Source organism: Callospermophilus lateralis, unplaced genomic scaffold (genome assembly GCF_048772815.1).
Source record: "Callospermophilus lateralis isolate mCalLat2 unplaced genomic scaffold, mCalLat2.hap1 Scaffold_406, whole genome shotgun sequence".
Taxonomy (NCBI): domain Eukaryota; kingdom Metazoa; phylum Chordata; class Mammalia; order Rodentia; family Sciuridae; genus Callospermophilus; species Callospermophilus lateralis.
Window position 1 is genome coordinate 895,000 of NW_027514359.1, and position 26,851 is coordinate 921,850.

At 40.0% G+C, this 26,851-nt stretch overlaps 1 pseudogene; it reads right to left on the bottom strand.

Annotated features, from left to right (window-relative positions):
* LOC143388122 (chromodomain-helicase-DNA-binding protein 1-like) overlaps positions 1–26,851 on the bottom strand; it is a 48,201-nt pseudogene that overhangs the window by 14,508 nt on the left and 6,842 nt on the right.

A 26,851-nucleotide genomic window follows, 5' to 3' on the forward strand; every position in this document is an offset into this window, starting at 1 on the left:
AGAAAAGGTTCAAATTTAATCCTTGAGACTGACAGGACCATAAACATTAATATCATTCCTTGGATTCAAAGTCCAGCTTCAAGGGAACAACGATTACTCTGGCAGTTCTTGGACCAGGAAGCCTTAAGAATGTCACAGATGACTACAGGGCTGGGTAGGAAGAGAGGTCCCCGGGGCAGGACACAGGACTTCCCATGGGGACGCATCTCACTCACACCCTAGCTTGAGGTGACGGAGTCATTGGCTCACCTAAGCCCAACTCACTTCCTTCCTCCTGCTCTCTGATCCCTCCTCCAGCTGCAGGCAGGGCACCAGAGGCCCACTGGCCATTTTCTGTCTCTCCCAGGATGGACTCCAGGTCTACCTCCTCCAGGGTGCTCCCCTCAGAAGAGAGCAGTTTATCCAAGCCGAATTTCAGTATTTCACTCAACTTGAATGAAGAAAACGAGAGATCCAGTTAGTTCTCATAACACAGGTGAGGATGTGTGACTCGCTAAGTGTCTAAATGACCCCCTGACGGACTTTCTTCTCTTCCATCACAAATGACACCTGCCAGGCTGTTCTGGAGTTGGATGAGGAATAAGCAGAGAGGTGATGAATGATGATCAGAGATGTTGACTTTGACAATTATTTACAATACCAAAAAAACTTTTTGGCCTCCAATTTTTTTGAGGAGTGGGGGCAGATAAGATGATCCCCAGCATCTTCTCTAGCACTCTCACCAGCATTTTCTACAGGCACTTCCAGTAGTCGAGAGAAGTCAGAGACCCTGCTGGCTACCTTCTTACCTCTCCCACTGCCAAACTAACCCTAAAGAGAAGGTGCCACTGAACACCTCATCTCACCATGAGCTGCCACCTGTCCTTGCCAAGCCACTTTGCTACTACAGTGCTTTACGGTACCCACTTTGGCAAAACCATGACCACCCTGATCACCAGACCCCAAGCCTTTCTCAATTTCAATCTTCCTGGACAGTCCTGGGGCACTCCCCATCCTGCCCTCTTGCTCCCCCTAGGGGACAGACTCAGCCTACTTCCTACGGCTGCAGGAACCAGACTCTTAGATATGTTACCTGGCTTCACTTGCTACCTGCAACTCTCCACCTCCCTAAGTACTCTCTCTTAGGAATTCTGAACCAATTGGGATCCACATCATGGGACTTCATTTTCATTCTGCCCTTTTAGATTTGGTTAGTTATCTCTAGATTGCCTATTCTGTAATTTGGAAACTTCAGCTTGAAAATACCTGAGATGAAAACTATGACAAAAACTAAGCAAAACCACACCTGATATATTTATATTTAACCTTGGTGTACCTATATTTATAACCAAGCCAAATGGCTTTGGCATTTAGTACCCAAAACAGAAGAAAGCCAAGTATTTATGATGAGGCTCAGTCCATACTGGGACCCTTCCCCCTCCACTCCTTGGACTAAGTCTCCTGGCTTCCCTCGCTACTGCTCACTCACAAAGTGTCTTTAAGGAACTACCCATTTTTTAAATGAAAACCACTTTATTACAGCAACTAAGAGCATGTAGTTGGAAGTTAAAGAGTGCTCGGATTAGAGTCATGAACCTGATGTTTGGAAAATTTCTTAAGATGGAGATAAAGACGTCTATCTCATTTTTTTGTTATTCTTCTTCTGAAACAACTGGAAAAAGTGTGCGTCACACATGCTTAGCACATAGTAAGCATTCAATAAGTGCTCACCGCATCTTTATCTGCTCTCTGTTTCTGCTGTGTTCTCCTGGTAAGACAAGGAACCTGCTTTCCTTTTTCAGGCCTTCACTGCTCTATACTGCTTAGATCTGTCAAACCAGAACCACGTCTTTTACTATTAGATTCTTTTAATAACTTAAAAAATGTCCTGCTGTATTTTGAGACAAGGCAGTGAGTTATCACCCTTGTTCTTGGCAACCATAAATAACTCACAGTCTGGTGGCGAGGAAAGAATCAAGACAGAACCAGAATGTGATTTCTTGCCATGGCCTGGGCAGGAAGTCCCACCAAGGTCCTCTCCCACAGCCAATAGTTTGTACTGGCCCAAGGATCTGGTCCCATGGCAAAGTTTGTGCCTGTGCATTTCACAATGATGTGCTAGCAGCCAATGTCACAGGGAAACCCCTGATTGAATGCCTGGAGCTCCCTCCACTGGGGAAGCGTCGAGCATCTGAGAATTCATCTCCTCTAACTCCTGATGCCTGTGCCTTCACAATAGCCCATGATGAGCTCCTCCCCCAAGGTCCTGTGAAGAAGTGTATTTAGACACCTACAGTGTACACGTACCTCTCTCTCAAGCCTTCACCTTCCATTTGAAATTGCCTCTTCAATAGTGTGAAAATAAAATGCACAGCATGCCCGGCCACCATGACAGATGAGCATGCAGAAGACTCAAAACAGAAAAGGCCAAACACTCCACAGTTACTCTCTAAGATAAACAAAAATCAAGCAAACAAACAAAACCTAGGGTTCTTCTTTCAGGTTCTAGTACCCCCAAATCTGTGACCCTTTCCTGCAGGTCAATGACTCCCTAACAAAAACAGCACCATCCCTGTCTCCAATGCTGATGTGTAAAGATACATATGTGAGAAAATTGACATTTTTAACTCATGCATGGGCTAGTTGTGAATTTGATAATTCTGCTTGTGATACTGTGTAATTTTTCCCCTTTCACATACCTCTTGAATTTTTTGTTTGATAAGCTGATCCTTTTAAGGCCTGGTTTTTCTTGCAAACTTTTCTAATTCCTTTCTCTTCTGAGTCTCCCTCTAACAATAATTTATATTGATTTTTAATACAAACTCTGTTGACTAAAGCCTACATTATTTTCATCTTTCTAATTTCTATCCCTATCTTCCTACTTTCTACTCTCATCTTTCAGGCTTAAAGGCTTAAAGCCATCTTTGAACTTGCTCTCTCTCACTGCCTGCCTCAAAACAAGAGCCAACTCCTGTCATTTCTCTGCAGTTTCCTACAGCAGACCTTCCCACAGCTACTACCTTTTGTCAGACATTTATTACTCTCTTCATGCCTGAATCATGCTAGATACTAGGGGTTGATCTCTCTGCATCTAATCCCTCAAAAGGACCTGGGGTATATTATAATATAGGTTCAATTTTATCTCAAAGGCCTCCTACCAAAAGAGAGCTCTCTAGAATATTCTAAGCCAGCATTTGACTCCCATCTAATTTTTCCATCTTCAAGCAAATTAACTCTAGTGCTTTCACCCCTATGTCCTATGGCATAATTTTGAATTCCTAATCTTGTTCACTCATCTCTGAGTATGGAATGAGTACTGTAAGTCACTACTCAAAGGGTCTGGGATTAAGGAGGAGGTATGGAACTAATCTTCACAGATTTAAAAAAAAAGGAAGAAGAAAAAAGAACTTAAAACAAATTCTCTCTGAGGTAACTCGTGGCACACTCATCTTTAGAAGCCATGAAAAGATTAAGCCATGATGTTCAGTTTCATGCTCAAAGTCATATATCCAATAAGGGATAAGATGTGAATTTCAATCCAAGTTAGATGGTTCAAAGCTCATTCTCTTTATTCTATTTTCTCTGCCTTTAAATGCCACCCTCAGTTTTAGCTAGTATGGCACCTTGCATGTAGTTAGGTACTAAGAAGGTGAGAATTAGGCCAATGAAAAAATGTGTAATTTGCAACAATGAGTGGTTAATGCTGGTCCTTTTTATTTGCATTCTCATCCACAGAGAGTGCTGGTTATAAATCATGAGACTCTAAAAAGAACACATTTTACCTGGAGGTCAGTATCAGCCAAAGGTTTCTGGGCTCCCAGAGTAAAATGGCCTCTTTCTATGTTCGTGTTGGTGAGCTGCAGTTTGGAGGCTGCTTTCCTATAAACTATTTCTTCCACGGTGTCTCGGCCAATCAGCCGAATCACTTCCACAGCCCTGTACGGGAGTCAAATGAGAGCAGTGTTATGAGTCTGCAAAGCTGGGGAAAAAAGCATGCCAGGAAGATACACCTAAAAGGAAGCAGAACCAAATGCCACACTCAGGGAACAATGAAAAGGACACTGCTCATTGGGACCTGAGCATTTGTTAGAGAAATCTGGCCTCAACTTCTTTCTGAACTTTTCCCCAAAAGAGTAAGAGGAAGGAAGATGAAGTGACCACTATTGGGCCTACATCTGTAGCCAGGATAACCCCTGGCAGGCATGTTACCTCAAGTCAAAGGGTAGCTGAACACAACTTTGTTTCCTCTTTGTGGTACTGGGAACCCAACCCAGGGGAGCTTTACCATGAAGTTATATCCTAGCCTTAAAAAAAGTTTTGAGACAGGGTTTAGGTAAGTTGCAAGGTTGGCTTTAAACTTGATCTTCCAGCTTGAGTCTCCCATGCTGATAATGATTACAGGCATGTGCACCCACTGGCTTTAACTTCATTTTTAAACTGAATTAGGATCTATCATGAGAAACATGAACTAAATAAATTCTAAGTTTTTTTTCTAATCATTTTGGAATTTAACTGTGGAACAAATTGAGTCTGAACTGATCATGTGACCACTGATCCCCCAACATGACTCTACAAGCCAGCAGCACAATGGGGTTCAAACCCAGTGGTCTCTCAACTCCAACGTGGCACTGTTGTCAGGACTACCCTGTCCACCTTTCTCCCCAATGCACAGCTGCAAGCCAACAGAGCAGAAAGGTGCCAATGTCTAACTCACTCACTTCTTCTGGCCAATTCAGTGAGCTCTGGCAGCTGCCTGCAAGTCATTTTGAGGATTAATATCACTGTCAAAAAAAAAATAACAGTATCTGCTACTGTTAAGTTCATGCCAACTCCACCTAAAAACCATACAAAAAAGGAGCATGATCAGCAACACACAAATAAGGAACTAGAAACACACAAGGGAGGACTGGGTCATCCTGAAAATCTGAAATCAGTCCAACTGACTGGCTTCATCCTTCAAACTGACATTTCTGCCCCCAAATTCAGGTTTTGACCACCCTACAGTGGTCAAAGTGCTACCTCACCTTTCATTGTGTGAACTGGGAAAATTTAATTATCAACTATAACAGAAAGAGAGGTAAGCAAAAGAAAAGAATGCTTAAGTTAATTGCGTGAAGCCATTTAATATTTGTTTGAAAACCTTGATTGGATTTTGCTTCAGTCTGTGAATAAGGACACAAGTTCTTTCAGAAAACAGCTCCAAAAATAAGAGGTCTGGGGGCTGCAGTTATAGCTCAGTGACAGAACACAAGTGATAGAACACGTGAGGCACTGGGTTCCTTCCTCATCACCACATAAAAATAAATGAAATAAAGGTATCATCTGTTATGGTTTAGATGTGGTGTCCTCCAAAAGCTCACATGTGAGACAATGCAAGAAGGTTTGGAGGAGAAATGACTGGAAAATTGCTTTAACCTAATCAGTGAATGAATGCCTAATGGGATTAACTGAGTGGTAACTGGGGCAGGTGGGTGTGGCTGGAGGAAGGGGTTCACCAGGCACATGGGTAAGGGGTATATTTTGTATCTGGACAGTGGAGTCTCTCTCTCTGCTTTCTGATCACGATGTGAGCTGCTGCCCTCAGTCACACTCTCCTGCCATGATGCTGCCTCCCCTGGAGCTCCAAGGAATGGAGTCGGCCTTCTATGGACTAAGACCTCTGAAACCATGAGCCCTCCAATAAACTTTCCTCCTCCACAGTTGGTTCTGGTCACAGAGGTGAAAAAGCTGACTAAAACAGTGCCCATCTACAACTAAAAATATATCTTAAAACAATGAGAGGTCTGCAGTGGGCAGTACGAAATGCACATGACCACACTTGCAGCTTCAACAAGGTAGGAGGACCTGACGCTAGCTATGAGAAGAGCAGATGATACCTGACTCTGACTGGAGAAAACCTGATAGTGTCTTCCTGTACTGGTTTCCACACTGATCAAAGAAGATGTCGTAAAATCAGTTCAAGACAAGAACACTCAATGCAACAACTCTCTGGTCTTTCTCCAATGGTGCAGGAAAAGGCCAAAAGAGCACTTTGGGTTCAGGAATTTTAAGAAGCAAACCAAAGGCTTCTCTTTGATTAATGTGGAAACTGTACAGAACACACTCCAGCTAGGGTCATTGGAGCTCATTGCTAAAACAAGCCTAAAAGGGCTTGTTCCAAGAACTGAATGAAGGGTTCCTTTCCACAAGGACTACTAACTCCCGTCTGGATGTAAGACAAGCCAGGCAGGAACATTCTCATTGAAGTCTTCCTATAAAATCAAAGTTGGAATAAAGAAATACTAATGATTGAATACGGAGACAGGCTTATTATACCCAATAATAAGAGCTACACTTCTACTTTACTACTGCCAAGCACTGCTCACAGCACTTTACATATGTTGACTCTTTTAACCCTCACAACAACCCTGTGCCCTTGCTAGCACTATTCTCATTTTGCAGATGCTGAAATGGAAACAGCTAGATTCAGGGATTTATTTGAAGTTGCACCACTAGAAGATGAAACAGTCAGGATTCCATCCCGTATTCCAGAATCTGAGGTCATTACTCCTGGGACACAGACAGGGTCTCACAGTGTTGCCCAGGCCAGCCTTGAATTCCTGGGCTCAAGCCATCCTCCTGCCTCAGCCTCCTGAGTAGCTGGGACTATAGGCATGCACTACTGTGCCAGGCTCCAGAACCTTTTTATCCACTGTATGCTAACTATCGAGGCAGTCATCTCATTCGAAAATCTATTTGTGTTCCATAAGAATTATCTTTCTCTTGAGTTAATAGTGGCTAGTGCAGCCCTTGTTCACCAAAGATGATATTTTAAGCTGCATTTAGTTGTTTGGGACATATTCCTAAGCTATCGCTGGCATCTGCCGGCAATATGTGGTAACAACCTCGTGGAAAGCTGGAAGGAAACACTGAATGAAAATGCGGCACATCTATAGCTGCAACATGACGGCACGTATGACAGTCAGTGTGTGGAAAAGGCTAATGTCCAGGATGGCTTCAGCTCCTAGATAATCTACTCTAAGGCCTCCAAGGAGATTAACTAATTTTAGATGTTTCCAACATTTGCTTTCTAAATATGAAAAATGAAATCTTAAACGCATAAATGGAATTCCTCTCCCAACACTGACCATGCCTTTGACCAGATCTTTTGAGCTTCCCCTAAGACTAATCATGAGACAACGGGACTGAATGACAGGGTGTGGTATATGACCTGGGAAGAGACTGGACCAAAGGAATCTGATTGTATCTTATTATTGGCTTTAAGAGAGAGGTAAGACACACACTGGAGAAATGATCTCCTGATACTCAAGGATCATATCTAACACTTCTTTTATAGACCCATATAGTACAAAGCACTTACTAAGTGCTTTCTACATAAGGGTGACCTTTTGTTCCATAAGGACTTTAATCTCTCTTTCATCAAGGACACCATTCCTGTTTGTGTTCCTATATCTATTCCATCAGGATTACCATCAAAAAAATAAGATCATGAACTTAGATTATGAATTCAAAATTAATTTAGGGCTTTTTGATTCAGAATGTAAGAAAAATTCCAATTCCCCAAACTAATTTCAAATTATTTAATACTATATGAAAGCAACTGGCAAAACACCACAAGTGTCATTTATTTATGATTAAGTCATATGGACAATACCATAATAATCATAAATAGCTGTCAGTTTCACTCTAGTCACATTTTAAACAACAAATCTTTATTAAACTTTATAACACTCTTCCAGAGGTACTCCTGGAGGAAGGGAAACTAGAAAAGAGATTATCTTATTTTCCAAATTCATGGTTGGGAAGGAGAATAAATGAATGTGAATAAAACTTTCCCTAAAATTAAAAACAAAACAAAACAGGACATTTCCGGTCAGTGGTCTAAGTGGATTAGAATTACTTTCCAACAGGCCCAGGTTTCAGCCTCACTTCTCACGATGACAGCTTTACAGGTTGAACAGAAAAGAGCTCCACACGAGAAGTCCAGTACTAGGCCACGTAAGTGCCTCGATTCTCTCCTTTTCAATACTCTTGGTAAGAACCTCACCTTTCAGAGAATGAGGGGAAAACGTACCAGTGGTGGGATGCCTGTCTGCTTCCTCAACACCCCTGGGCTTACCTGCCCTGGTGCTCAGGAGAAAAATAAAGATGGGCTGCTGTCCAAAGTTCTTGATGGCCAGGTGTCTCTCTTCGCTTCTCACAGAACCGTCCACATGCTCATAGCTGTAGCCTTTACACAGAGAAGACAACAACCACACACAGGTCCTTACTCTTTGCAAGGACTCTTAGGAAATAAAATAATTGAGTCATTCCTAAGCCAATGCCTATTTGTCCTTTCCAACCCAAGCCTGCCCTACTTTCAATAAAGCCCAAGGGAAAGATCTCAACTGTTTGATAACTTGATCTTGTTTCTTATTTTATGTGGTACTGAGGATTCAAACCAGTGCCTCTCACATGCCAGGTAAGGGCTCTACCACTGAGCCACAACCCCAGTCTGAAAGATCTAAATTTAGGGAAACAATTCATCACTTCACAAAAAAAAAAAAAAATCACCATAACACACTAGCCTGGGTTTTAAAAACACAGGCAGCCAAAGTCTTTGGCATTTGCAGAGTTAATATTTGGTTTTGACTCTTCCCAGGCCACCCTAAATATCCACATGCTGGCAGTTGGTGCCTGCTGAGACACAATCCTGACTTAGGCAAGCAGTAAGACAAGCACTTGGGAGCCTGCCTGATGACCCAGCACCTGCTTTTCAGTGAAGCTCTAGGGCTCTCCACTTGTCACCACGCATCAGGTCAGGAAGGGAAATTGCAATCTCAAGTCATGTTTTGGCACTCGAGATTCCTCAATGTGCCAGTAGCTGAAGTGTCCAGTTACTGCAGTACTTGGGGGGCATCAAGTAGATCTGAGAGACCACTCTCAACTAAACTTTAAAACAGTTATTTCTGAGGCTGATAATCTCCCACAGGCTCAAAAATCAACCTCTGTTCAAGCTTTGTCCCATTATCCCACATCAATTTTATTATATATTAAGCAGAGTTCTCAAGTAACTGCCTACATTCCCTACTGTCACAGAAATAATTGCTCTTACCCTCCCCCTGCTTGATTTGTGGGATCTCCATACTATCAATCTTCATTTTCTTACTAATCCTGAATAAGTACATAACTGCTGAACTGTCGAGAGACGCTGCAAGTGTTTGTCACTGAAACTCGACTCACACATTTTTGAAGCCACTCAACATTTTCACGTCTGCTCCATACCCATCACCTGTATCACCTGGTGAGAATGTGGGTGTTACTTCTGCCCATGCGTCTCTACCCTGCTGTCGATCCTTGCTTCACACACCACTGTCCACTCTCCTCAGCCTTTTCACCTTCTTGTCTTTAACCTTTTCCTCGGTAACCTTCCCACACCCCTTATGATTCTCAGATGATGTAGTGGCCAAGGGGAGTCACCTTTGTAGTCCATATAGTCCTGGAGAATATCCAACATCTGGGTCATCTGAGAGAAGAGTAAGATGCGATGGCCCCTGGCAAGAAGAAGAAAAGGAGAAACTGCCAACTCTAGTAGTGTTTAGGGGGAGTGACCCTCAGGCAAAATCTACCAAAGAGGACAACTTTACACATAAGGGAAATGCTAAAGTAAAAATATCAATGTCCTGTAACTTTCTCAGAAACTCTGAATACTTTATACAAGAAAACAAAGTGCCTCCACATGTAGCGGCATCCCTCAGAGCAGTCCCAGGGCACCTGTCAATTCACCAGGGAGTGTGGAAGCCCTGGCGTAACCAAGGAGCCTCTTTCTGGAATATTACACTTCACTCAATGAAAATAGAAGTTTCATTTCAATAGAAAAATAAATACACATGTGAAGAGTAAAGGCAAAGTTCAAATATGTGTGCACCCGTTCCCCAAGATCCTGAAGAGCTACGGAAGGCTATCTACTGCTATTCCCACTTGGTGGTACAAGTCATTACCATCTAGAAAAGTCGAGAAGCATGTTAGAGAAGCAATCCCCCATGGTACACAAGAAACTTACATATAGAGAGTGAAGAAAGGAAAGGAAAATTCAAAATAATGTAAAAGGAACAAAGTCAAGGTGACTGCCCTTCTTATCAGACATTGTTTTAAATTTGCCTGAACAAATAAGGACAATGCTGTTAAAACAACATTCTTTTTAAGAAACTAAACTTACCTTAAGGCTGCCAGGAGAGTAAGACCAAGAGTTGGGGAGAACATTGGCCAGACTCTAGCCCCAAATTGTTGGGAAAAGCACTGAGTTTGAAGGTGAGTACCTCAATTCTTATCTCTCTCTGCCACTTATTACCTATATGACATTGGGCATGACCTTTCGAGGTCATTAAAAACTTGGACGAAAGGTATCTATAGGTTCTTCTCCATCTCTAACACACACACTTATGGTAGATACGTCAAAGGCCATAAAATACAGTAAGACATGTAATTATAATTTTTAACAATTTTTTATATTTACGTGTTAGTCATAGTTGAACACAATACCTTTATTTTATTTTTTCAATTTCTTTAGTTGTAGATGGACACAATAACTTTGTTTTATTTATTTATATTCTTGTATGTGGTGCTGAAGATCTAATCTTCTGCCTCACCGTGAGGCGAGTGCTTAGTCACTGAGCTATTTATTTATTTTTGTGTGGTGCTGAGGATTGGACCCAGGGCCTCGCATGTGCTAGCTAGGCAAGCATTCGACCACTGAGCCACAATGCCAGCCCCAAGACATGCAATTATTTAATTTGCAAAAGACTGGGCAATTTTGAAAAATCTGAAGTTTTAGATTAGTTCAGGCCACACCTGGGGCATTCATCCTAAAGGCACAATTCTGAAATTCTTGAGTCTCTGGTCTTTTCCTAGACTCCCCCTTTCCTATGGTGATGAAGATGTACATGCTGGATACCAGGCTGTCTAACACTAACCAAATGTCATCTTCTGATACCCAACTTGCATTTCTGGGAAAGAGTATTCCCCAACTACGCCTTGAGTTTAAATCAAATCCCAAAGATTAACAAGACCCAATGTTTACTCAACCTTTATTATGTGTCAGTTCAACTCAAGGAAGCAGCAGGCAATTTTAATAGAAATGCTCCAGGAGTGCTCTCTACCACTGAGCTACGTCTAAACCTACTTATTATTATTTTGAGACAGGGACTGGCTAAATTGCTGAGGCTGGCCTCACACTTGGTGATCATTTTGCCTCATCCTTCAGAGTCAACTGGGACTACAGGTGTGAGTCACCTTGCTGTCTTACTTTTAGATGGAACCAGGGCCTCCTTAGTGTGTCTGTTCCACCACACAGCTATATCTTTAGACAGCCTGATTATGTTAACTTTTTTTCATTTAATTAAGATGTTTTCTGCCAGATTTCTCTGCTCTGTTTTTCTATATAATCGACATTCTATGGAAAGACACATTAAAACTATCTTATTCTTCAAAAAAGAAATGCTCAATGTTGACTCGTCCTTGTGGATGCAACCAACATAGTTGGACCGATGAGGTGAACACACACTGATCAACAAGGTAGCAGAGTAAGGCAGGGCTTGCCAAGTCCTGGACTGGGATCCTAAATGCTGTAGGAATTCAGGAAAGAAAGGATAAAGGTGGAGGAGTAGGGTTGGATGAGATGGAATGGGGGGTGGGTGTACAGTTGCAGAGAAAGTAGGCCTTGAATTCCAGGCTTCTAAAAAAAAGGGAACTTGAATCAGTCTCAAGAATAAGTAAGTTCCTCATTATTCAGGTTTGAACCAGTCACTCCCTAGAGCAGTACATGTCAACCTATTCCAACCTGGAATGCAGGAATGCCAGCAGCTTATCCAGCAGGTGAAATTTCCCTGCTAGCCTCAATCAGGTGGTCTCCAACTTCAAAAGGCTCTGGCTCCACACCTGGAAAGCAGAGAGCCCAATCCTAATTGTGTGCCCTGAGTCAGGGCAAAGTTCTTGAGTAGAAAACCCAATAGGTAGCCCACAGCAAGAGAGCCCAAGCTCTTTCTAATGCAGTAGGCCCTTCAGTCTCACCTATTCAAGGCATTTTGTAATTATTTGCTTAATACCACCTGCAGAGCCTGGCACATCCAAAAAGTCTAATAAATATTTATCTAAGAAACAAACTCACTCTTTAGGAAACTGAGGGAAAGGAAGATGCCAGAGATCAAGAATATCCACAAAGGAAATTCTAAGGCTCTCACTCTAGATAAGGAATCAAGAAATAGGCTTAGGTGTGTATAAAAGCGATTCTCAAGATACAGGCAGCAGTCAGAATATTATGGAAGATGTCCTTCAAAATCTATGTTCCTAATGCCCCTCCTCCCTTAAAAAAAGTTCTAATGTGCACTTGATTAAAGTTCTGTTAAACTTTTAAACAGCTCATAATGGTACTTGGCAAAGACTCCTTAAAACAAGTACAGCATGTAAGTGACATCGCGTTGTATTACATGAGTATTCACTAGGGTTACTAAATGCAATCTATCTGAGGAGTCAAAAATGTTACGACCTACATGGGGGAATTAACGGGAGTATCTCGGTAAACACATTCATTCAAAGAGTTAGAGAAGCCAGAGTTATTTATAGTATCAGGCCTCAATGCTACAAGCAAGCAGCAAGATTTACACTGACACAATGTCTGTTCATAAACTTTGCAATATATCTGAGTCAAGATATCAAAATTTCTAGATGTTTCTGGATAGTAAGCCATGGACAGTCCAATATAAAAAGGGATTCTGTAAATTTTTGAGAAACAGGGCTGGGAATGTGGGTCACCAGCAGAACGTTTGCCTAGCATGCATGAAGCCCTGGGTCAATCCCCAGCATTTCCAAAAGAAAAAGGAAAAACACTGAGAAACAGATAAGAACACGGAGGAGAAGAGACTAATGAAGGAAGAAAAACAGTGACAACAGATATCAGGCCAAGCAAGGTCAACCTCTGAGCTGACATTAACAAGAACTTACACCAGCAGAATTAAGTAATGTGGAAAAGTCACATCCTATGCATGTATATTATTTTAAATATACAGTACCAACTCTTGGGAAGGACTCATAATCAAGGGTCCCTAAAAAGAAGGCAAAGAGGACAGCAGAGATAGAGGATGCCCTACCAGGCAGGGGATAACAATATTTGAAACTAATAAAAATGATTATATCTTCAGTAAAAACTCTAAACACTGCAACTTTTAGGCCAATAAATATTAAATACATAATCCATGTCTAAGATTTTCCTCTAAATTTAAGTGATTTATTATAGGATGAGGACCAAATTTTGATTATCTCAGAAATTAACAAGTGTGGTCTCATGAATGAGCAAACTTTCAGGTCAACAAGGAGAAGGTACTTCACATTTCATTGGCTTCTCAGAAACAAGGGCAGCTCCATGCCACAATGATCTTTCTCATCTACTTTGCCAAATGATACAAGAGATCAAGAGAAGGGAATGCAATCAAGTGTATAATACTAAAAATACAACAGATGAGAGACTGAAGGCAATATGCTGTAAGAAATTGGTCTCTTCATGACTCCATGTGAACGGTAAGTTTCTAAATAGGTAAATTGGGGGAGGCGTAAGGTATATCCAATGCATCTGCAACTGCAGACAGGAGTATAAGATCTTTATTTGTAAAAAAAAAAAAAAAAGAGAAAAATTAAAAGCACTCAATAGAGAGTTGAAACATCTCCAAAAATAAAATGCATTTTATTGGGGTAGGGTCTGACTCATTTGATAACAAGAGAAAGGAATAGTAATTAGCCATATTAAATACTACTTTTGTCATTGCCCTCCAAAACAGGTTTATTTAGCTCTGCAGAAGTCTGACTACAAAAGTTTTAATTTATGAGATGGACATCATTATCCGAAGTACTTGTATGAAGACACGAATGGTGTGACTCTACTTTGTGTACAACCAGAGATAGGAACAATTGTGCTCTATATGGGTAATGTGAATTGTAATGCATTCTGCTGTCATATATTACAAATTAGAACAAATAATAATAATCATAATGTTTCCATTTAGTTGGCTCTGTATAGACTAGTCTAAGTGGTTTTAAAGGGGAGTTAGAGGGGAGAAGGAATGGTGGACAGATGGGTATAGGATTTCTGAGCCAGGAAACCCGCTCTGCATGATACTATAGGGTGGAAACATGCCATCGCCTGTTGTTCCAACTCACAGGACACGCAACAGCGAGTGAATCCAGCATTACGGACTCTGGTGACACTGAGGTGCCAACGTAGGTTCATTAGTTTTAACATCTCTCTTCAGGGAGAGGCTGAGAATGGGGGAAGCTAGGCTTGTAAAGGGGCAGGGGATATATGGGAACTCTCTGTACCTTCTATTCAATTTTGTTGTAAACCTAACTTACTCTAAAAAATAAAGTCTATTAAAAAAGGAAGGGGTGTGTGTAAAAACGAAGACTATCCTTTGAGTTTACCTCTGAGAGTGTCTTATGCAGCAGAGAGCTTTGGCTTTTCAATATGTGGGCTTCATCCACAACAAGAAAACTCCAGGAGAAGCTATGAGAGAAAATACAAACTTTCAGTTTCGTGTAGCTCAAACATATTTCACAACCACATCTTACTATACAATTATGACGTGTTAGAAAGACTAACAGCCCACTCTGTTAGAAGCATACCTGGCATCGTGACCTTCCTATCTTGAAAGGTTACTACCATGTGCTTTGTTTTCCCCTCAGATGAGAAAGATCTATGCAGAAAGGAGCCAGAGACAGAAATGAAAGGATACATTTATCATATTGTACTATGTACCAGACATTGCGCTTGTGGCTTTATGTGCAATTTAATCCAAAGAATAAGACAAGTAACCATAATTGTGCCAACAAGGACACTAAAACTCTGAAAGGCTAGGTAACTAGGTCAAGATCATAAGGGCAGAGCAGATATTCAAACCCATAAGAAAAATCAAGAGACAGTGATGTCACAGCTAAAGGAGTAGGACTTTAAAATGGGAGAGTGGTGAACAGGATCACGGAGATGTCCACGATGATGTAGCCACTGGACTTGTTAACGTGGAGGTCACTGGAGGCTGCTGCCACAGCATGTTTATAGTATAATATGTCATGAGAGCAATTTCTCAAGAAGTTTCAGTCCTAGAATCATATTTTTAACAGATGCTACTGGTGGAAAGCTGTTAAAAAATCCAAAATATGGAAAAAGATTGGATGATATTCTAGATGCATTAACTTAAAATAGCAAAAAATGAAAATAAACTATCTAATAATAGGTGATAAAATGATAAATAGTAGCTGCAAAATACAATAATGAAAAAGGTATAAATATTGAATATCCTTTTAAAAATGTGAAAATCATGCAAAAGATAATAAAGTGGGCGTTTTAAGACTTTTAAGTTTTTAATTTTATTGGTAAACATTATGGAATCCCACTGCATTATTTTTGCACTTGTAAAACTAAGTGTGTCAAACAAAAAAGTGGGTAAGGAAGGATAATACTTGAAAAATTAAAACAAACGTCTGTGTAAAGGCTGGCCTACAAAAAGGAAGCCTTCTTTCCAATACCACGACAGACACTACAGACACACAGGAAGATAATCAGAAATGATGTTGAAAACTTGTACTCCAATAAAATAGAAAACCTCAAAGGCATCAACAAATTTCTAGAGTCATATGATTTGCCTAAATTGAGTCAGGATGAAATACACAATTTAAACAGATCAATTTCAAATGATGATGGGCTGGAGATGTGGCTCAAGTGGTATCGCGCTCGCCTGGCTTGCATGTGGCCCGGGTTTGATCCTCAGCACCATATACAAACAAAGATGTTGTGTCTGCCGAGAACTGAAAAATATTAAAATTCTCTCCCTCTCTCTTTAAAAAAAAAATTTCAAATGACGAAATAGAAGATACTATCAGAAGTCTACCAACCAAGAAAAGCCAAGGACTGGATGGATACACAGCCAAGTTCTACAAGACCTTTAAAGAAGAACTAATACCAATACTCTTAATTTATTTCAGGAAACAGAAAAAGAGGGAGCACTTCCAAACTCATTTTATGAGGCCAATATCACCCTGATTCCAAAACCAGGCAAAGACATATCAAAAAAAGAAAACTTCAGACGAGTATCTCTAATGAACAAGATACAAAAATTCTCATAAAATTCTGGCAAATGGAATACAAAAACATCAAAAAGATTGTGCACCATGATCAAGTGGGATTCATCCCAGGGATGCAAGGTTGGTTCAACATAACAGAAATCAATAAATGTAAGTCATCACATCAATAGACTTAAAGATAAGAATCATATGATCATCTCAATAGGTGCAGAAAAAGCATATGACAAAATACAGCACTCCTTCATGTTCAAAACACTAGAAAAACTAAAGATAACAGGAACATATCTCAAAATCATAAAGGCTCTCTACGCTAAGCCCCAGGCCAACATCATTCTAAATGAAGAAAAATTGAAGGCATTCCCTCTAAAAGCTGGAACAAGACAGGGATGCCCCCTTTTACCACTTCTATTTAACACAGTACATGAAACACTGGCCAGAGCAATTAGACGAAAAAAAACAAAAGGGATACATATAGGAAAACAACTCAAATTGGCATTATTTGATGATGATACGATTCAACACCTAGAAGACCCTAAAAGTTCCACCAAAAAACTTCCAGAACTAGTAAATAAATGAATGTAGCAGGATACAAAATCAACACCCATAAGTCAAAAGCATTTCTGTATATCAGTGACAAAGCCTCTGGAAAGAAATGAGAAAAACTATTTCACAATAACCTCAAAACCTGAACAACAAAAATAAAACAAAAGCAAAACAAAACAAAAACCCCAGAACACACACAAAAAAACTTGTGAATCCACTTAAGGAAAGAGGTAAAAGATCTGTATAAAGAAAATTATAGAACCCTAAAGAAAGAAATCAAAGAAAGCCTTAGAAGATGGAAAGATCTACCTTACTCTAGGATAGGCAGAATTAATATTTTATCAAAATGACCATACTACCAAAATCAGTATACAGATTTAATGCAATTCCAATCAAAATCCCAATGGCATTCCTCATAGAAACAAAAAAGCAATCATGAAATTCATCTGCTAAGATAAGAGACCCAGAATAGCTAAAGCAATCCTTAGCAGGAAGAGTGAAGCAGGGGGCATCACTATACCAGACCTTAAACTATACTACAGAGCAATAGTAACAAAAACAACATGGTATTGGCACCAAAACAGACTGGTAGACCAGAATAGAGGGCACAGAGACTAAGCCACAAAATTGCAATTATCTGATATTAGACAAAGGTGCCAAAAACACACACTGGAGAAAAGATAAACTCTTCAACAAATGGTGCTGGTAAAACTGAAAATCCACGTGCAAAATGAAATAAACCCCTATCTCTCACCGTGCACAAAACTCGAGTCAAAATGGATCAAGGACCTGGGAATAAAACCAGAGACCCTGATCTAATAGAAGAAAAAGTAGGCCCTAACTTCCTTAATAAGACTCCTTTGGTGCCAGAATTAAAATCAAGAATCAATAAATGGGGCAGATTCAAACTAAAAAGTTTCTTCTCAGCAAAAGAAACAATTTGTGAGAGTGTACATCTTGGGAGCAAATCTTTACCCCTCACATATTAGACAGAGCACTAATCCTTAGGGTATATAAAGAACTCAAAAAGCTAAACACTAAAATAAATAAATAGATAACCAACCCAATCAATAAATAGGCCAAGGAACTGAACAGACACTTCTCAGAAGATGATATACAATCAGTCAACAAATATATGAAAAAAATGTTCATCATCGCTAGCAATTAGAGACATAAAAACCAAAAGTACTCTAAGATTTCATCTCACTCCAATCAGAATGGCAGCTATTATGGATACAAACAACAATAAGTGCTGGCGAGGATGTGGGGGAAAAGGTACACTTGCTGGTGGGACTGCAATTGGTGTAGCCAATATGGAAAGCAGTATGGAGATTCCTTGGAAAGCTGGGACTGGAACTACCATCCGACCCAGCTATCCCACACCTCAGTCTATACTCAAAGGACTTAAAAACAGCATACTACAGGAACACAGCCACATCAATGTTTATAGCAGCACAATTCACAATAAACTGTGGAGCCAACCTAGATGTCCTTCAGTAGATGAATGGATTAAAAAATATGGCAAACATACACAATGAAATATTACTCAGCAATAAAAGAGAATAAAATCATGGCATTTGCAGATAAATGGATGGAGCTGGAGAATAATGCTAAGTGAAGTTAGCCAATCCCAAAAATCCAAATGCTGAATGTTTTCTTTGATATAAGGAGGCTGATTCTTAGTGGGGTAGGAAGGGAGAGCATTGGAGGAATAGACGAACTCTAGATAGGGCAGAGGGATGGGAGGGGAAGGGAGGGGGCATGGGGTTAGAAATGATGATAGAATGTGATGAACACTATTATCCAAAGTACACATATGAAGACATGAATGGTGTGAATATACTGTGTAAACAACCAGAGATATGAAAAAAAAACATGCTCTATATATGTTATATAAATTGCAATGCATTCTGCTGTCATATATAAATAAAAAAACTAATATAAAGAAAGATAATTAACCCATAATGAATGTGTTGGTCAGCTTTCTGCTACTGTGACAAGTAGCTGAGATAATGAGTTTATAAAGAGAAAAGTTTTACTCTGGCTCACAAATTTGGAGGGTCAGTCCACCATCAGCTGGCCCCCTTGCTGTTAAGCACATCATGGCAGAAGGGCATGGCAGAGGAAGCCAGCTATCTCAAGGCTGGGACATAGAGAGCAAAGAAGAGGAAGAGGCTGGATCCCTGCTACCCATTCCAAGGACACACCCTCAATGAATGACCAGAAGACATCCCATGAGGGCTCACCTTTCAAAGGTTCCACACACTTTCACCAGTTTCATGCTGGGGACCAAGACTTTAACATATGAGCCTTTGGGAGATATATAGGATCCAAACTATAGCAGTGAATCTCAGTAAGTACTAGATGTTAATAATATCATCTTCTTCCTCACTTTTACTCAACTCTTTTTTAAGCATCTCTCATTTTTCCCTCTTATTTAAATCATTTAATAAATAAGTTTGCACAGTTCTTGTATCCCACAAGCAGTGTAAGAGGAATTTTTGATGGAAGGAATTAAATGTGGGAAATATGATCACAGAGGCTCACAGTATAGGCGGTGGGTAGGTTAATAAGCACACTGGCACTCTACCTACTGGTGAGTACATGCCACCCTTTGCCTTTGTTTCTGTTTGTCTGCATCTGCTACAAGACTACACACCCCTGAAAGTCAAGGTCAATGTCTTAATCTTCTCTATCCCTATGGCCTCATCTGGATCAATAACTATTCAATAAATATTTGCAGAAAAACAACAACAAAGGAAGCCTTCCTCCTTAGGCTACAGAGAAAATTGAGAGGAAGAGAGCCAGAGACAGACACTCAGCTAATGAGAGTGGAGTAGGAGAAGACTGAACTGGGGATCCAAAGAGAGGGCAGGAAGTGCAAGGAGAGCACTGGGCAGAATAAGCAGGGAATATATTTAGGATTATAAGGAGACAGGGTCCCCATGAGGTTGGACGGTGGTTATGACATAGGTGGTGAGCGTCCATAATATAGTTCCACTCAAAACAGACTAGGTCTGATTCCTTTGGAAGGACTAGACACAGATATGTATATACACAAACATCTAAAAATGCTTATTTAACGCAAAAGACTAAGTGAAGTGGATTTTGGTTCAATGAGTGAAAGTGGATGGAATCACTCATCAAAGGAAATTAAAGACTGTTTCCCAGAAACGAAAGTAGAGGGAATTCCAACACAAGAATGGAGAGTCCAACAAGGGAACTCCTGTCATCTCGATCCAAGATTTCACAAGCCTACTGCCTGTTGTCCAAAAGATTTCAATATTTCATGGTGATAACATACAACTTAAAAATGGCCTTCATAAACCTCTTGAGTGCAGATTTTATCACATTGCCTATTTTCAGAATGTAAAATATAGCAATGGAGAAATATAACATTAACAAACATACTAAAAGAAACAACTATGTTGTTGGGATTCTTGCTATGAGTCAATATTATAAATGTCCCTTTATTACTAAGGCTCTTAAATCCACCCAGAAATGCATTCAGACCAGACTGAAATATAAAAATGTGTTTCTGCTGAATAAGGTGACATTTCAGTGCTTCTACATACTTAGAGAAGCTTCTCTTAAAAACACGGTCCAGGGACTGGGGCTGTGGCTCATCAGTAGAGCACTCGAGGCCCTGGGTTTGATCCTCAACACTACATAAAACTAAATAAATAAAATAAAGGTATTGTGTCCAACTACAACTAAAAAAAATAAACATAAAAAAAGAGGCCCAAAGCACCAAGTGCTGGGATTGAATGTCTGCTCTGCCTTACTTGGATTCTTAATCTCTTAATATCCTTTTTTGTAAAATGCGAATAATAATCCCTGCCTACTAGGATTTTCATGAAACCAAAATGGGACAATTTACATAAAGTACCCAAGAACATTTATGTCCCAATCTTATTACCTTCTGAGACCAGCCAGATAGTACCGTGTTTCATGAATATCTTTGTACTCCTCATCCCTCTACTGTACAGACCATGGGGCAGCTCTATGATTTACTTTCCTGGTTATTACCAGTAACTCCCTTTCCATGGAGAGACTTTAAAACAAGACAAGTTGGATATTAAGAAGACAAAAAGAGCTGGGGTAAGGACTGAGTGGTAGAGCAGTTGGGAGGCCCTCAGCTCAATGCCCAGAACCATAAAATGAAATGACATGAAATAACGTGACACGACATAAAAATAATAAAGTAAAAAGAAAGAAAAAGAGGGAACACATCATATGCTCATTTGAATGTAAATTAAGTAAAAAAAAATACTGGATGGAATCATAAAATCTTGGGCCCAGTCTTCAAAATAAGAGTAAAACAGAAACTCATTTACAACAATCTGGATGAGGAAAAAGTATTTAAAATATTGGTAAGGCCCTTTAAGAACAAAACCTTCTGAGTATGAAAGATGCACACAGGGCACGATGGGGCACACCTACAATGACAACTACTTGGAAAGCTGGAGGATTGCAAATTTGAGTCCCATCCCAACGACCTGGTGAGACTATCTCAAAATAAACAATGAAAAGGGCTGGGCATGCAGCTCAGTGGTAAATGACCCTGAGTTCAATCCCCAGTACCAAGACATAGTTAAATGGACAAATTACAAGTATACTTCAAACTTCTTTTCCAAATAGTCAGTTCTATAGCACTGACTGCTACCTGGTAATTGCCAGGAAAAGGCTCCTATACTACAGTAAGATCTCAAGCAGCAGTCCTCACAGGTGTCTGTGCAGTTACAGTGTAAAGAATCCAGTGTCCAGGCTGGATGCAGTGCCCCACCTGTGATCCTGGAGACTCTGGGAGCTGAGGCGGGAGGATCACAAATTCAAGGCATTCCTTGGCAACTTAGAAAGACCCTGTCTCAAAATTTAAAAAATTAATAAATAAAAAGGACTGGAGATGTTGCTCAGTGGTAGAGTACTCCTGGGTTCAATCCCCAGTACCAAAATAAAACCAAAAAACAACAATAAAAATCTGCTAGTAATAAAAATCTCTAGTAATCTGCTAAACACCAACCATGGAGATTTAATCTCAGTTGTCACAATAGTCATCCAAAGTAAGAAAGGTAACTACCCCCAGTTTACAGATGAGGACACTGAAGTTGATGGAAATTAAGAAACCAACCCAATAACACATAGCTAATGAGTAGAGGTTAGATCACAGAATTCCCACCATGCCTGCCTATACATCAACAGGACCCAAAGACGACAGACCAGACATATCAGGAAAGAGGCCAAGTATCAAAAAGTGTAAGACAAGACAAGACTTCCACAAATTCAGCACAGTTTCTGACAGGGTACAGTATACTCACGATTTTAGGAATGGTGCATCTTTCAAGCAAATCTGAAAAATTAAGGAAGACACATTAAAAAGACTGGTATTGCTGGGCATGGTGGCCCACACCTGAATCCCAGCAGCTTCTGGAGACTCAGGCAGGAAGGCGGCAGGCGCAAAGCCAGCCTCAGCAACTTACTGAGACTCTGTCTTCAAAAATAAAAAAGGCTGAGGATTGGTTCAGTGGTTAAGTACCCTTAGGTTCAATCCTTGGTAACAAAAGAAAAAAAGTTAGAATTAAAAAAATAAAGACTGGTATTGATAAATTCTGATTATTAATAATCTAGTTTCTTATTTCTTGTTAACTCTCTTAAACCAGAGGATCTAAGCCTTTAACTTGTTTACTAAGTTAAAAACTAAGCACAATTTCTAAGTAGCACTATCACACAAACAGACAGAAGTTATGGTTAAGTAGAAGGCCTTACAGTTGCCCAGTCTTACTCAGATAAGGATTTAAAACAAGACTGAAACTAGGCATCCTGCATTCCTATCCCCCGGTTATCAGACATGATGCCTCTGTACATGAAACCCTCTGCCCTGCTGCCTGCCTCCTCCTGTTCATCAACAAAGAGGCAGCTAAAGTGCCAATTTCTGGGAAGCTTTCCCCTTAATCCACAAGTAGAGAGGGAAATATGTCTAGCTACCTTGAAGCACAGTGATTCTGCACTTCGTTTGGTCACAGTCCCTCTTTGACAATGTGATGAAGGTGGATGTCCTCCTAGAAAAATGTGTGCTCTCAAAAAAAAGTCAATATAATTCAGTGGGTTCTACAACTTCTAAGAACCCAGGTTAGGAGAAATGAATGAATACCTCACAGGTGGTCAGCAGCACATGAAAACGTGACTTCTGTTTTAGGTCTTGCTGAAGATGGGCTCTTTCCTCCTTGTCCCCTGCATATGTTACCCAAGAAAGACCTGGAGCAAATCTAAATCCAAGAAAAGAAGCAGATGACCCAAATGCCACAACTATGAGATGGTGTGTGCATGTCATGGCCGGACTGCAGTGTGCAGACGCCATTCATTAGGTGCTGGTCACAGAACCGTACCTAGAATAATGGTTAGACCTCAGGGTAAGGTCTGTGTTAAGCAGGGAGAAGGATCAGGTCTAAGAGGGTCTCATGCTAACTAAAAATGCAATAATGTTTCTCACTTTAGTTACTTCCTATGTTACTATGAGAAGGACAGTTTCTCCTTTACATCAGCAAAATTTACTGAGAATAAGTACTAGCCTTTAAATTGTAGAAGGGTAACAGTAACACCCACTGGATCCTCCCCCATCAGACCTTGTGTCTTGCCTACACTGTTTCAGTTCAACCTTTCTGGAATAAAATCATTGAATATGACAAGATTTTGCTTCATGATCTTTTATCCATCATCTAGAAAAATATCTTCACATAAACAATACAAGTTCAGCTACATCTACTCTGTACCTTTCCATTTCTTCTTTCCAGTTGTTCAAAACAGACAGAGGACTGAGAATCAGAAATGGTCCTTCGTCATTTAACCTTCCCGTCAAGTAAATGAGGAGAGCAATCCTCTGAAACAAAGCAGGCAGTTTTGATCACCTTTCCAGGAGACACAACCATAAAGTTCCTACAACCATAGGCAGAGAACACAAACTGTTATACAAGATTTGCTTTATAAAGAAATTCCGTACAATCTTCCTCATATTAGGAAACTAGCACGTTCTTAGAAGTTCTTAGAACGACATCAGGTAAGCTCAGTGACTTTGCTGGTGTTCAATTACCTTAGGAGTTAACGAGCAATGAGGCTCAATATTTATGTAACTGAACCAAAAGGAAAAACGTCAGGAAAGAACAGAAATCAATGAAACCAATACACCTGTTGGAAAACAGCAGTAGTACTTTGAAAATATTAAGCCAGAAGTGCTAAGATCTGACAGCAAAGAGTACATGCACATCACGGCCTTGGCCCTTGGCTCGGCTGTTCTGATGAGAGTGCTTTGCTTCCTCCCCAACTTTCTCCCTCCTTCTATAATCATTTAGAGGGTGCCTTCTACTGGCTCAAGTTCTAAGCTCAAGTTATATGTGAACAAAACAGATACAACCTTTGGTCTTTCATAATGGGTGCATTATAATCATACTGTATAGCGGGATCCATATGCCATAGATGTACATGCATATATCTACAACACGCATTCAAATGCACAAAACAGACAATAATTCATTCTCACAAGAAGTATGAGTATGAAATGAAACTTTGCAAAGCCAAATGTGCATACTTCGGGACATGTTTGAGTACACTTATGTCTCTAAAGTTGCTCTCAACAAACAAAAACACGTGAAGAGCTTGCATCCCCAAATACTGTGCTATTTCTGAGGAAAAATATGCCCTAAGGATCAAATTCAAAATCCTGAGAAAACTATAGGCTCAAAAGTGTTCACATCAAAATTAATTTAAGTAACCCCAAAAAGGGGGAATTCATGATTCCTCATCAATAGGACGTTAAGCAAATTATAAATTCTCGATGGCATACTATGCAGCCAGTTGAATGATTTTGAATATAATAAAATGCAAAACTATAGTGCCAATGTTACATTAATGAATAGAAATCATATGGGCTAGATGTGCACTGTAACTTCAATGATGTAAAACATACCTTGCTGCTTATGGCTGTGGTTAGAATGCTGTGATGACAGAGTGGCAGTTCATTTTTTTTGACACAATCATATTAATCTTAAAAAGGAAATGATTTTCTCATTTAACTATCCCAGCCCAAAGTGTGCCCAGAGCATCCCTCTAATAAGTGGCTTAACTGGATTAAAACCATTCTGTTGAATGCTTGCTGGGGATGCAATTTAGAGAAAGTTTGTCTTTACTACCACAAATCAGAAGTGTCTACCAAATAAATTCAGAGTCACTAGTGAATTTTATCAAACATCTAAAATGGAAATGAGAACAATTTTACATAAGCTCTTGCTGAAAATTGAAGAGGAACACTTTTCAATATATTCTATGAGGCCAGCTTTACCCAAATACTAAAACCAGACAAAATTAGTATAAAAAAGAATATCACAAAACAATATCCTTCATAATGTAGATGCAAAATTTCTAAACATACTTTTACCAAAACAGACTTGGAGTTGGTACATTTTTAGAGAATTTAAAGTAGAGGTGGAAAGGCAAAGGACAAGTGGAATTTGCTGGCTCTCTGTGAAGTCAGTAGGACAATTTCAATGACTGAGACAAAGGAGATTATAGGGAGGATACCTCCAGGAAACTGATTTTTAGTTTCATAGTTCTCGTACAGGAATATACCAGAAACATATTTGTTTGCCCAAGAGAGAGAAGTGATGAATCTCAGGGGACCTTATATAAGTGGTCGCATTGTTTCTGAATAATGCCAAGATTGATGAGGTACATCTACCTAAGTAAAGGACGCTTCAACATATGATCAGAGTAGCCTATGTGCACCGCTGCTCCAGCTTAAAGTTTATATATATATATATACACACACACACACACATATATATGGTTAGAGTCGGATGGGACAGTTGAACTTCTAAAAGGATTATGAGACCCTTGCTCATTCTCTCCAGTGACCACTGGTGAAACTTTCCTGGGATTGAAAAATTTTTATCTTCCTGATTTCTGATCAAGCTGCCTCTGACATATATCACGATTGTACCTGGATATCTTTTATATCCTTCAGATAAGTAAGTGATTAACCCAAGAGGTGTTATGACTGAATTTTCCATTAATCCAAGGCCATGTGTCAACCCAGGGCAGTATTTCTTATTATCCTGGCAGAAGCATCAATTTCAACACTCCACCATTGATCACTAGATCAATGCCCGAGGGGGCCACATCTGATTCTCCCCTTTTAAGGTCAGAGAGTCTAAGTTTTATTTTGGAAAACATACGGTACTTCCTCCATATTTCTCTATCACTGTAGAAAAATGGGCAGCAGCCTGACCCCAACCCACCCCCACTGAGAAAGAGAGAGTAATATTAGAAGCAATACAGTTAACTTCATATAGTGTTACTAAGGAGCACAGTCAATTTAGTCCTTGGGCAAGTATACATGCTTTACACAGAGAAAAAACCTAAACCTGGGCCCAATAACTGCACTTGTAACTCAAGTAACTTTTCTCACAGACACATGTCAATGCTCATATAAAGGTAATGACATAATTAATAACTACCCCCACAACTAAAAAAATCAATCCCAAGGTTGTGATCTCTTAAAAGTTAAGCATTTCACATTCTAGTATATACATACATACACACACACATACACCCTCACACACACACATATATAACAGCACTTAAAGATGGTATTAAGCCAGGTGTGGTGGCACATGCCTATAATCCCATTGGCTCCGGAGGCTAAGGCAGGAGGATTATGAGTTCAAAGCCAACCTCAGCAATTTAGGGAGGCACTAAGCAACTAAGTGAGACACTGTCTTCAAATAAAATACAAAAAAGGGCTGGATGTATGGTAAAGTTTTTAAGTACACCTGAGTTCAATCTGGGGTACCCCCCCCAAAAAAAAAGATGGAAATGAGTTGTGGGGAGGTGTTTCAGTGTAGGTAAACAGTGCTTCTTCCACAGTAACATACCTGGCAATTCTTACCAAGGCCCATCTCATCTCCCAGGATGCAGCCATTTTGACAGTGGAATCGCTGGGCTAGCCAGTTGACTCCCTCCAGTTGATAAGGGCGTAAATAAATTCCTAGAAATAAAAAATATAGCAAAATCAGAGAGCAAACATTTCAGCACATATGTGGGCTAAGCTCTAAGGCTTTGAATGAAGAACATGGCTTACATTCCCTTAATGTCAAACTTTATTGGCTATATCTTTTATTGGGACATTCTATGTATACAAACATTAGCGGATTTCCAAATTTCTTTTTGGGCAGAC